Source organism: Mastigoproctus giganteus, chromosome 14, assembly GCF_048544385.1.
Source record: "Mastigoproctus giganteus isolate SK-2022 chromosome 14, ASM4854438v1, whole genome shotgun sequence".
Taxonomy (NCBI): Eukaryota; Metazoa; Arthropoda; class Arachnida; order Uropygi; family Thelyphonidae; genus Mastigoproctus; species Mastigoproctus giganteus.
Genome location: NC_143588.1, coordinates 88,494,827 through 88,506,865, shown reverse-complemented (window position 1 = coordinate 88,506,865; position 12,039 = coordinate 88,494,827). Strand labels below are relative to the sequence as shown.

Below are 12,039 nucleotides of genomic sequence, written 5' to 3'. Positions count from 1 at the left end.
TGCAATTAATTATACATTGTAGGCTTTAAATCTCCATGCGGCCTTCATCTTGAAATTGTCTTCTGTACATTGATATGCTTACAAATTGTGTAAATCATTTACTCCCATACAGCTAAATAAATGTAAATCAATGTTTAAATTACAATATAAATAAATGTAAATCATTTACTCCCATAGGAGTAACTGACTTGGAGATATGTACCGTCACGAATTATAGAAAATCTAAAAATTCTCAGGGGTTTGTGTACATTTTCTGTATTTTTTTATTCCCTTTAATAAAGATTTCTTTTAATTTCAGTCCTTTTTTTTTTTAAAAAAGGACTGAAATTAAAAGAAATCTTTGATGGTCTCAGTATTAAACATTGAGAATCTTTTTACACTTGCTAAATGTTACAAAATAATAAAATTTTTAATAGTTGTATTCAATGTAGTTCTCCTAACAACATATGGTCTTGGCACAAAAATTTTCTATAGCCAATACTAAGTATATTATAAAATGGGGAAAAATGTTATTTTAGAACATATAGAACTAAGCAAATAATTTTAAAATACATTTTACAGTATCACATTATGTGCACAATTTTTACGTTGTGCTGTATATGTTAATTGTTATTATAATAATTAATATGAATGTATCATAGGAAGGGCATTTTATAAGTTACACAGATGAATAAATAAAGACCACAAAACTGTATACAATAACATGAACTTCACATAATTTTTAGGTGTTGTGTTTTTTTTTTTTTTTTTGATTTGGTAGTTGTTGGCGCATCGGCTTCTGTGGCCATATTGCACCTCCCAAGGTTTTTGCAGTACTTTGATCCAAGCCCGAGGCGGGAATCTAACCCGCGACCTTTGGGTTGCCGGGCAGGTACTTTACCCACTCGGCTAGCCCGGTCGGCTGGTGTTGTTGTGTAGCACATCTGTTATATATTATCAAAACTGTTCTTAAATATATGTTTTTTCATAATATGGGCCTTGAGTTTTACATCTAGAGAAATAAATTCCATATGTAGTTCAGAAAGTCTCAACCAGGAATCAGGTGTATGATGTTAACCAGAATTTTAATTAGTTAATTTTCAGGTCAGGTCATGGGATTTTGTCAGTGATATACAGAAACTTTGCTAGCAGGAATAAGGAGGTGATTATCCCCTAGTACAAGGCCATGGCTAGACTGCATCTTGAGTACTGTATACAGGTCTGGAGGCCTCACATTTTAGGAAGGATGTAGATTCGCTGGAACGGGTTCAAAGAAGGGTAACCAGTTGGGTGAAGGGAACCAAAGGGTGGTCTTACCAAGAAAGGCTTCAGTTCTGCAAATTTCAGCATCTGGAGACTAGACACCTGCTGGGAGATCCAGTTGAGGAAATTAATGTTTGAATGGATTGAGTAAGCTAAATATTGATGGCATTTTTCCTCTCTGAGACTTAGGGAGGATGGTTGCAGGATATATGTGAAGAAGTTTGCTTTTGGCCAATGGATGGTTGTTGGAACAAACTTCCATCTGTTGTGGAAGTGGGTGGTTTGAATAAATTCTTGGACGATATGGATTGCTCAAGTGTGTAAGGTTTTTTTTTTTTTTTTTTTTTTATGCTTTATAAGCTTGCTTTCACTACTAATACTAATTTCTGCTAGGATCTTTAATTGCCAAGAAATACTGGAAACTTGTCCACAAAAAATTTGAAACTTTGATACACTGCAAATTGATGAAATTTGCATTTATACAAACATCATTTTTCGGTGGGACCTTTGGGCCTCATGTGGTCACATGCAACAATAATATACTTTCCACTGAACAAAAGAGAATGTTCTTTTTTTTTTGGACTCTTCACGACCTTGACACTAGAAATGCCTATGACAGAGTCAGAATCATCCTTCTGATTTTGTCTGCTATTGTAAACAACTTTCACAATGAAAGTGGAAGATTTAAAACAGTTGGTATAATAAATTTGCCCATAACATTCTTCAGCATATCTAGGAGTAATTAACTCAGTACATGGATATGAGATACATTGAATTGAAGAACTATGTTTGAATTTTCAAACATTGACGTAACATTTAAAAGAAATAAGCAAATTGCTTTATTCAAGCCAGAAGACAGAAACATGAACGGGCTTCCTGCATGAGTGGGGGATAACATCCTAGAATAATCAGCTTGCTTGGTCTGTTTAGGTTCACTTTCTTAAAAGGTTGCAATTCAAAAGTTCTTGAGTTCATCAGATTGTTTTCTTTCAAAACTTTCAAATCATGAACTAGATTTATTAAGGTCAAATGTTAACATGTTTGGCCAGATTATGAGTTGCTGTAATATCATTAAGTTTATTGTGCAAGTTTCTAGAAAGAATCTCAGATGATTTGTATTCTAAGTGTTTATATTTGTAATGTGCAACTGTACTAAATTATTAAATAAGAATATATTGCTCCTTTAATTTTTTTTAAAAAGGTTTATTTATTTGCTTAGTTAAGCATACACAAAAAGATAAAAAGTATAGTTTTCCAAGGAAACTTGGTCTATATCCATAAAAAGTGGAAAACTGAATCGGACAAAGATAGAAGAAAAAATAAAAGGGTACAATGATTTTGTCACAGATAAACAGTTTTAACGGTAAATTTAATTATTGCTTATGTAAAGGGTGCTCAGAACATTATTTTTATTTTAAGAATAGAAATAAGAAAAACATTACATGCCAAACCCACAAATTGATAGTGTGCAGTTTTGTGTTCTCTTTTTAGTAATTTACTCACATGCATAACTTGTAAAATGCCCTTCCTATGACATATTCACATTAATTATTTAACAATAAGTGGACTTAATCTAGTATTCTACTGGGTAAAATTTAAATACTGTCTTGTAATATTTACTCATATCTTATTACTAATTACAGGTCTGTAATTAGTAATAAAGGCCTCTGAGATAGGAAGTTTAAGCCTTATGGTGAATGTTGTTTCAATTTGGATATCCATAGAGTATCCCTTTATTCATAGCAGTCATTTCCCTTGCCACATTGCTCCAGTTTGTACAGCAGTCTTTTATGTGCAAAAAGTATCAAAAGCCTTCCTGAAATCCAAGTATATGATATCAAAATTATTTTTTGCATCCAGTTCCTTGGTCACTGCATCATAGTAACCTATTTGATTGGTTAGACAAGACTGCCCCTTAACGAATTCATGCTGTGACTGCAGTATAATTGCATTCCTGTCCAAATGCCTGCATTGCTTCTTTAATAGTGACTCTTTTATTTTCCTGGGGATCGATATTAAGCTAACAGGTCTGTAATTATTCATGTAACCTTTTGATCCCCCCCCCCCTTTGTGAATTGGGGATACATTGGCACATCTTCAGTCCATAGGGACCTTACCTGAATCCAAGGATGGCTAAGGATTTCCTTACCTCCTTTGCTGCCTCCCTTAATATGATTGGATAGATTTGATTCACCCCATGTGCCTTTTTTTTTTTTTTTTTTTTTTTATTTAGGTTCAGCAATTTCTCTTTCAATTATCACAAAATTATTTAGCTTCTCGTTAAGAGTTTGATAATCTGGCATCCCCCTCCCGTAAAGAATTTCTCATGTGCAAATGTAGATGCAAGATACCTATTCAGTTTGTTAGCAACCTGAGCTGGGTCATTAAAAGTTAAACTCATTGACATCAAGTGGCCCAATGCAATTAAACCCCTTCCTTCTACTTTTTAGTATGAGCATAGAGGTCTTTGTTGCTGTTCCTTGCATTCTTTGCCAGAAACTTCTCATAATCTGCCTTAGTTTGCTTAACCTCCTTGTGACTTGATTACAGACTAATTTATATATACTATAGGTTTCTGTGTTACCTGATAATTAATATGCATCCCACATATTTTTCTTTTCTGCTACAAGTCTCATCAGTTCATCTGATATCCATTTAGGTTTAACCCTTGAACAGTATTTCTTGATTTGTATGAAAAGGCTAGTAGTTTCTGTGATTACTTCTCTGAATGTTTCTATGTTTCCTTCCCAAGTTTCTATGATTACTTCTCAACAGCAAATTCTAAATTACCATTTAGAATTTGCTGTTGGTAACAACATGAATTGGTCCCACTGTATAGAAATTAAAAAATGTCTGAGACCACCGTAGTCACTCTTATGAAAGCAAAAGCCTTTCAATTTTACCCATGACTGTAGTTGTCTTTAATTAAATTCCACATTAGTACACTGTGGTTGCTGCCACCCAGCGGATCTGTTACCTGCAGATTCTTAATGCATGAAGAATAACTGCTGACAACTAGATCAAAATTATTGCTTCTTCTTGTTGCCTCTTTGAAATGCTGCTATTGAGAACAGTCATCCAATAAATCTACAAAAGCCTTGCTAGTATGTGAGTGACCAACCCACAATTTCCAGTCAACATATGGAAAGTTAAAATTCCCCATTATAAAACATTCGATTTAATAGCCTACTCTTTCTCTGTAAAGTTGTCTAGTTTACTCATCACAGTCATTAGACCTATAGCACACTCCAACTCTCCGTTTTGGTTTTCCCAGTGCTTAAGTCGCACCAAACTGACTCAGTATTGCACTGGTCAGTCTGTTATCCCACGTTTACAAAAAGCAGGAGTGAGTATTACATTGGAAGGTATGTGCAGTGAAGTGAAAGCAATTACCTTTATGTATTATTGGTTAATCAATTAGTAATTAATTATTAACAAGATAATTATTTATTTTTCCTTTCTGTTATTCTCAAAAATAATGCTCTTTTGTTACCCTGTAATTTTAAAAAAATCATATTCAAATATATTCAGACTTTTACTGTAGTAGTTCATTTAAAATTTTTTTTTTATTTTTTTTTTTTATAGTTTTTGCAGAGTAATTAAATACAGCTGTGAGACACCACCCTACCATTTTTGTAAATACTGTATTTTCTTGAGGGGTGGCTTGGAACCTTATACATGGCAATGTAACTATGAAGTTTCAAATTACAAGTTCACTTAGGTCCAAAGTTACTGTATTTCCACTCCACAAGTTGCATAAACATCTAGTTACCCATGTTTCATTGAAGAAAGATTTGTTATTACTTTTGCATAAATAAAGACTGTAAAACAAAACACAATACAGGAACTCTCCGACTTACGCAATACTCGACTTACGGAAATTCGCTTTATGTAAGTTTTTGTTGGCCGGTGCAAACTTAAAAAAATTGTGGAAACGTATTTTGCATCTGTAGAGTTAAATGGTAGTATTGTGAAAATATCGTAATGTGAACCCAATAACACATTGTTTTTTTGATAAGTCGTTCCAAGTCCTTGGAAGTTGAAATTTTTGCTATATAACTAAGCCATTTATCTCTAAAAGATCATTTTTATAATGGAAATTACACTACACTTTCATCTTTATCATATGTTCTGATATAAGAATCAATTTTGAACACCTTTGTGATATTTTTCTAAAACACATTTCTGAACAATAAAAATAATTTCCACTTCTGGTTTATTGAGCTTTTCTGTTAGCACAATCTGCTAGCTTATAAACGGGTAGTAAAGAAGATCTTATTGTATTTGTGGTAATACCGATAACTGGAATTCTGTGGGTTTTTACGTTACGGTATTATGGTGAAATGACTCCCCTTCACTGAAATCTTCAATCATATAAAAAACAAATTTTCAGAAACTTCTCTTCATTCCTATTTACTTATTACAATGGTGAAGGGAAAGGGACCAATGGAAAATGCAAGTGCTGGCAGTGCTAAGAAAAGAAACAAGATTCATTTAGAAATGAAGATGATTAATTAAGAATTACGAAGCAGGACAAAGTTTGTCATCTATTGCAAGGGAATTAGGTCTAGCTGCTTCAACAGTGAATACTATTTGAAGGGACAGTGCGTGTATAAAAGAACATGTCAAAGGATCAATGCACTTAAGATGAACAGTGATCACAAAACAGCGTTCAGGTGCTATATCGAAGATGGAAAAGCTATTAATAATATGGATGGAAAATCATATTCAGAAGCAAGAGCCCCTGAGTCTGAATGATCTTTTGCCTGAATGATTTGATTTTTGCCTGAATTATCATTAGATCATTCAGGTAAAAGCAAGAAGTATTTATGAAGATATTAAGGATAAGTACGGCAAACCCCAACCCAAGTTCGTGGAAAGCAATGGGTGGTTTAATAGGTACAAGAATTGCGGTGGTTTCCAAAACATTAAAGTATGCTGTGAAGTTGCCAATGCCGATTCTGCAGCTGCAGAGAAATTTTGTGTTGGAAAAAATTATTGTTGAAGGCAGCTGTTCAATGCAGAAAATTTTTAACATTGATGGGACTGCTCTGTATTGGAAAAAAAAATGCCGGATAGAACATACAGTGCCAAAGAGGAAAATACAATGCCAGGTTTCAAGGCATCAAAAGATAGGGCCATGCTCTTGCTTGTGGCTAATGCAGTGGGAGATTACAGATTAAAACCACTGCTTGTGTACCATTCTGGAAATCCTTAGTGCATTTAAGGGCATCAATAAAGCCACACTACCTGTGCATTTCCGATCGAACCAGAGAGCATGGATAATAATATTTCTCTTTGAGGATTGGTTTAAATGCTGCCTCATTCCCAAGGTTGAAAAATATTGTAAAGATAACTACGTTCCTTTCAAGATTTTGCTTCTATTAGGTAATGCTTCTGGACATCCTACGCATCTAGATGATTTCAATTCGAACGTGAGAGTCATATTTTTACTGCCAAACACGACTTCGCTCATCCAGCATTCAATCAGGGTGTTATTTTGAATTTAAAAGCATACTATTTATGCACAATATTTGCTGAGGCATTGTCTGCAGTAGACGACGAGAAAAATTTTACGTTAAGAGACTTTTGGAAATCTTACAATATTTACCACACCATATTAAACATTAATAATGCCTGGACAGAAATAACTAAAAGTTGTTTAAATGGTGCATGGAAGAAAATATGCCCACGGCACGTAAAAGGCTTTGAAAGATTTGAAAAAGACTAATCATACGAAGAGGTTACAGATAAGATTGTAAAGGTTGCAGATCTACTTCAGTTGGAGGTTGATGACAAAGATGTGGAGGAGTTAATAGAGGAAGAAGAGAAGGAATTATTTAACGAAGAACTTATTGACTTGCAGGCAGTGATAGTGAAAGAAGAAAATGCTGACGAGCTCAAGATGAACCAAATGAGGAGCTGAGACACACTTCATCACCAGAGAGATGGCAGTGGCATTTATTGAAATTGCGTCGGGAATGGCGAGGTTTGAGAAGATGGATCCTGACAGCGAATGATTCTTAAAAGTTAACAGAGAGGTGAATGATATGCTTTCTTGCTACAAAGAAATCTACGATGAAAAGAAAAAAGCCACCGTCCAGTCATTGATTAATATGTTCTTTAGTAAGGTTGAGTGGCCGACCCCTTCTAAATCTCCTCAACCTCCGCAGTGGCTACTTATCAGCTGAAGACGTAGAGACTGGCAACTGTGCTCGAGAGGTAGAACTTATTGACGTTATGCCTGTCTCCTCTTTTTTTGTAAATTTATAATTTTGAAATTTTTTTAAATTGCATGCTTTTATAATTTTTCCTGCGCATGAGATAAAAAATTGAATAAATACAATAAATAATTCTATTTACATGTTCATCGAACATTTCTTTTTTGATTCAATCAATTCAGCGAGCATAGTTGCGGGTGCTGCACAAGCACGGGGGGAAATTCCAGCTTACGTAGAGTTCCATGGAATGCAACCCTTACGTAAGTCGGGGAGTTCCTGTAATCACAACATGAATCAGTAAGATTCAAGATAGTCTGAAGTGACAGACGTGCGGATGCATAATTTGAAATAAATTTTGAAAATGGAAGTGAATTAAATTATCTGGTATATATATATATATATAATGATTGCCAGTCTTTTAAACTGAAAAATGGATAGTACTAATAGATTGTCTATATTTTATTGAAAAGTTTTTTTTTTTTTAAATTTTGATAAATTAATTTAAAAATTTTTTTCTAATTTTTTGAAAATAGCAGTTGAAAATAACAATAAACAAGTTAGTTAATGTATGCATTGCATTAAGTTTTAGGTGCATTAGGAAATAGTAATAATTAATGACTTAACAAAAAAGAGACAAAAGCAATGACTTTCATGAGTGAATCGAGAACACTTCATTTTTGTGCATCCACTGCATTGTACGTTCATTCTTCCAACCAGTGCATGTTAACAGACATGATATCCAAGGCTTCAGCTACAATATGCAATGTACAGATAGCTGATGTGTATGGAAAAAAAATAATAAAAATAAATAAATAAATAAATAATAAGTGCCAGGTTTGTATTGTTTTAATGAAATTTAATAAATTCATGACAAATCATCCTAACAGTGCTATATAGGGAAGGGGGTTGAAATGTTTTTAGTTCAATAGATCATAAAGGTTTTCATGAAAGACAATATTGCCAATCTGTGCTGACTCCTCTTGTGTGTTCACAAAAAATTTCAAGTTTGTAACTGTCTTCTCCTTTACAGAGGACATTGAAGTGTGGAAGGTAATGAAGATGCTTGAGAGAATCAAGCACTGTGCAGTCATTTAAAGGGAATGCTGGTGAAAGAAATTTAAGAAGACATGTTAGGGGAATCATGTCATTTGTATGCCATTGCCAAAATCTGGGTTGCACAATTTAAGCATGGACAAGTCTCTGCTGAAGTTGCACCCCACAGTGGGAGACCTGTTACCATGTTGATACCTTCAAATGTGGATGCCATTCATGACCTGATCATGAAAGATTGCAGAATAACATTGAAGCACATTGAGACAACATTCAACATCTTCCACGAACAAGGTCACAGTATTGTAGTGAATGTTTTAGGACCGAAAATGGTTTTTTCAAGGTGGATCCCTAAAGCCCTGAATGCAGATAAGAAACTGGAAAGAGTGAGGTACTGTCATGAGATTGTGCAGCATCTTGAAGCTAATGAAGCTCAGTTTTGGGGGCAGTATGTCACCATGGATGAAACAAGGATGCACCGATTCAACCCTGAAAGAAAAGAACAATTGAAACAGTGGAAGCACCTTTCATGGTTGAGATGCCACTATTAATACTGAGTATTATTCTTACCTATTGAGATGTTTCTGTGAGGAATTGAAGCTCAAGAGTCACGGGAAATTTTCCAAAAAGTCATTATGACAATGCACTGGTGCGCGCGCATGCACACGTGTGCACCAGTGACTCGGGCAACACTGCGTGACTGTGGCTTCGAGTAAATAGCATCTGCCCTACTCACAGATTTGGCGGCACCTCCGTAGCCAGGTGGGCAGGAGCAGCAGTGCACAGCACATGCTTCTTGATTAGACCGGTGTTCGAGCCCGTGACCACCAATAGTGAGGATACCCAAAGGTTAGAGAATGACCACTGCACATCCCCGGAGCAATATGGCCTTAGTTGCTAATGCTCCTAAAAAACCAAAAACAACAAAATCACAGATTTGGCTCCACCAGGCTATTTTCTATTTCTAAATCTCAAAAAGGACCTGAAAGGACAGAAATTCAATAATAACAGTGCTGTCATGGATACACTTAACAACTGGTTTGAGTCAAAATCTTCTGAATTGTATTCAAGTTGGTTATAAAAGCTAGTTGAGTGTGCCAAAAAGTGTGGTTATTTAAGGTTGTTATTTATGTTGAAAAATAAATAGATTTTCACAACTTTCCAGCATTCCTTATACGAGAGGCAAGAATTTTTTCAACCTCCCCTTTGTATATATCGATTTTTATGAATTTCATGAAAATCCATATACTGGGAGTTGAGTTATTACATGGAGATGGACAAAGATATCATAATTGCCAGATTTCTATGTCCAATTTTAATGAAATTAGGGAGGGCTTGAGAAATCTTTCTGTAAGGTCCAGATATAAAATTTCATGAAAATCCAGCCACTGGGAGTAGTTATTACATGTGGATGGACAGAGAAATAATAATTAGTGGATTTAATTCAGTCCTGTTTTAATGAAATTGTGAGATGACCTGACGTATCTCTCTAAAATGACCAAATATAAAATTTTATGAAAATCCATTCACTAGGAATCAATTTATTTCATGCACAGAGATGAACAGACATGAAGGCAATAGGCAAGTCACACATATATGTTAATGTCATAAAAGCACAGCATGTTTTAAATATTTAATTTTTATTAAAAATTAAAAGTTAGAGATTTACTATTGCAGTCTAGTCAGTAAAGATGAAATATTGGTAATATGAAAGCAGAATAAAAAAAAAAAACCTCTTCCAGAATTACAGAAAATTGTCACCTGCCAGGTCCTGCTCCACCACTGTTGGGTTAAAGAAAAAATATAATGTGCCCAAAATGTAATACATTAACTAACTTTTTTTTTTGTTTTGATAATATCTCAGTGCATTTATTTATTTATCATCTGATTCAGTTTCACCCACTTGTGGATCTGAATGTCAGAAAATGATAAAGGGATGGTTGACTGGGAAAAGAGAGTGGTAATCAAAAGGGTACTGCTCTTCGTGGACAATGTTATTAGTGGAGTCTCCCAGGGTTTGGTGTTGGACCCATTGTTGTTTTGTATATTTATCAATGATACTGATGAAAGTATATCAGGCTTAATGTCCAAGTTTGCAAACGATACGAAGGTTGGCAGGGTTGTTAATGGTAGTGAAGACAGTACGCTACTGCAACAAGAACTAGAAAAGTTGAGCAGATGGGCTGAGCGGTAGCAACTGAAGTTTTAATATTGATGAATGCAAAGTAATGCCTGTAGGTAGCAGTAACCCCAGAGTAATGTACCAACTGTGTAGTACTACAAGCAGGTTAGTGGAGAAGGAAAAGGACCTGAGAGCAATTGTGCAGTCAGATATGACATTTTCTTAACAATGCCTAGAGAGGCTGCAAAAAACAGGTTACTGTTAGTTGTGAATGATATACAGGAATTTTGCTAGCAAGAATAAGGTGGTGATTATCTTTTTGTATAAAAAAATGGACTATTTATAGTCCATTTCCATTTTGTATAATAATGAACTATTTTTGGCTGCACCTTGAGTCTGCATACAGGTCTGGAGGCCTCATTTTAGGAAGAATGTAGAGCTGCTGGAACAAGTACAGAGAAGGGCAAGGAGATTGGTGAGGGGAACAAAGGGGTTGCTCTTACCAAGAAAGGCTTAAATTCTGCAAATTGCAGTGTCTGGAGACTAGGTACCTGTGAAGTGATCTGAGTGAAGTGTATAAGAGCTGTGAATGGTTTGAGCCTGCTCTATACTGATGGGACTCTTCCTCTTGCCCAGATTACGCACTTGAGGAGTCATAAATTCAAACTGAGGAAAGACAGTTGCAGAATAGATATGTGCAAATTTGCTTTTAGCCAGTAGGTGGTTGATTGCTGGAATAAACTTCCATCTGTTATTGTGGAAGTTTATAGCTTCAAGGAAGAACTGGACAAACGTTTGGAGTGAATGGGTGAAATGGGAAGGACTTTTTTTTTTTGGCTGATGCTATATAAGCTTGCTTTCTTGCATCATCTACTAATGAATTCTTTCAATTTTAGGTGCAAATCAGACAATGAAAGCTGACATTATGATCTTTTCATGCAATTTTCATAGCTATTTTCCTGCTGCCATCTATTGAACTACTGTTAGTTGTAAGGGTAGACAGGAGATGGCAGCATGTACTCGAAAATTTAAAGACAGTTCATGCAGTAACAGAGACATTATTTGAAATAGTGAAATTTTCTTGACAAAGCATATTTTTGTACATATTTTGTCAAGGGCTTATGCACCCAAATACTAAAAAATGTAGATGTGAACTAATGGTTAAAGGGTAAAAGCTGGCTTTGGAGTTTTGAATGGTTAAAAATTATAAAAGAATATATTAAAATTAGCAGACAAGTGTAAAATCGTTTTTAATAGTTGGTATATGTTTGCTTTATTCATTAATTTTATTATGTTTAGCCATTCAAAACTTTAAAATCATTTTATAGAGTTCAAACACACACAGCTGCATAGTCATTCAGAATCAGATAGGTGCAATTATTATTATTTTATGCCCTTGAACCT

The 12,039-nt window shown here is 34.8% G+C and overlaps 1 protein-coding gene across 1 annotated transcript in view; it reads left to right on the top strand.

Annotated features, from left to right (window-relative positions):
• LOC150075328 (uncharacterized) overlaps window positions 1–12,039 on the top strand; it is a 192,659-nt gene that overhangs the window by 33,575 nt on the left and 147,045 nt on the right. The gene's annotated exons all lie outside the window — the stretch shown is intronic.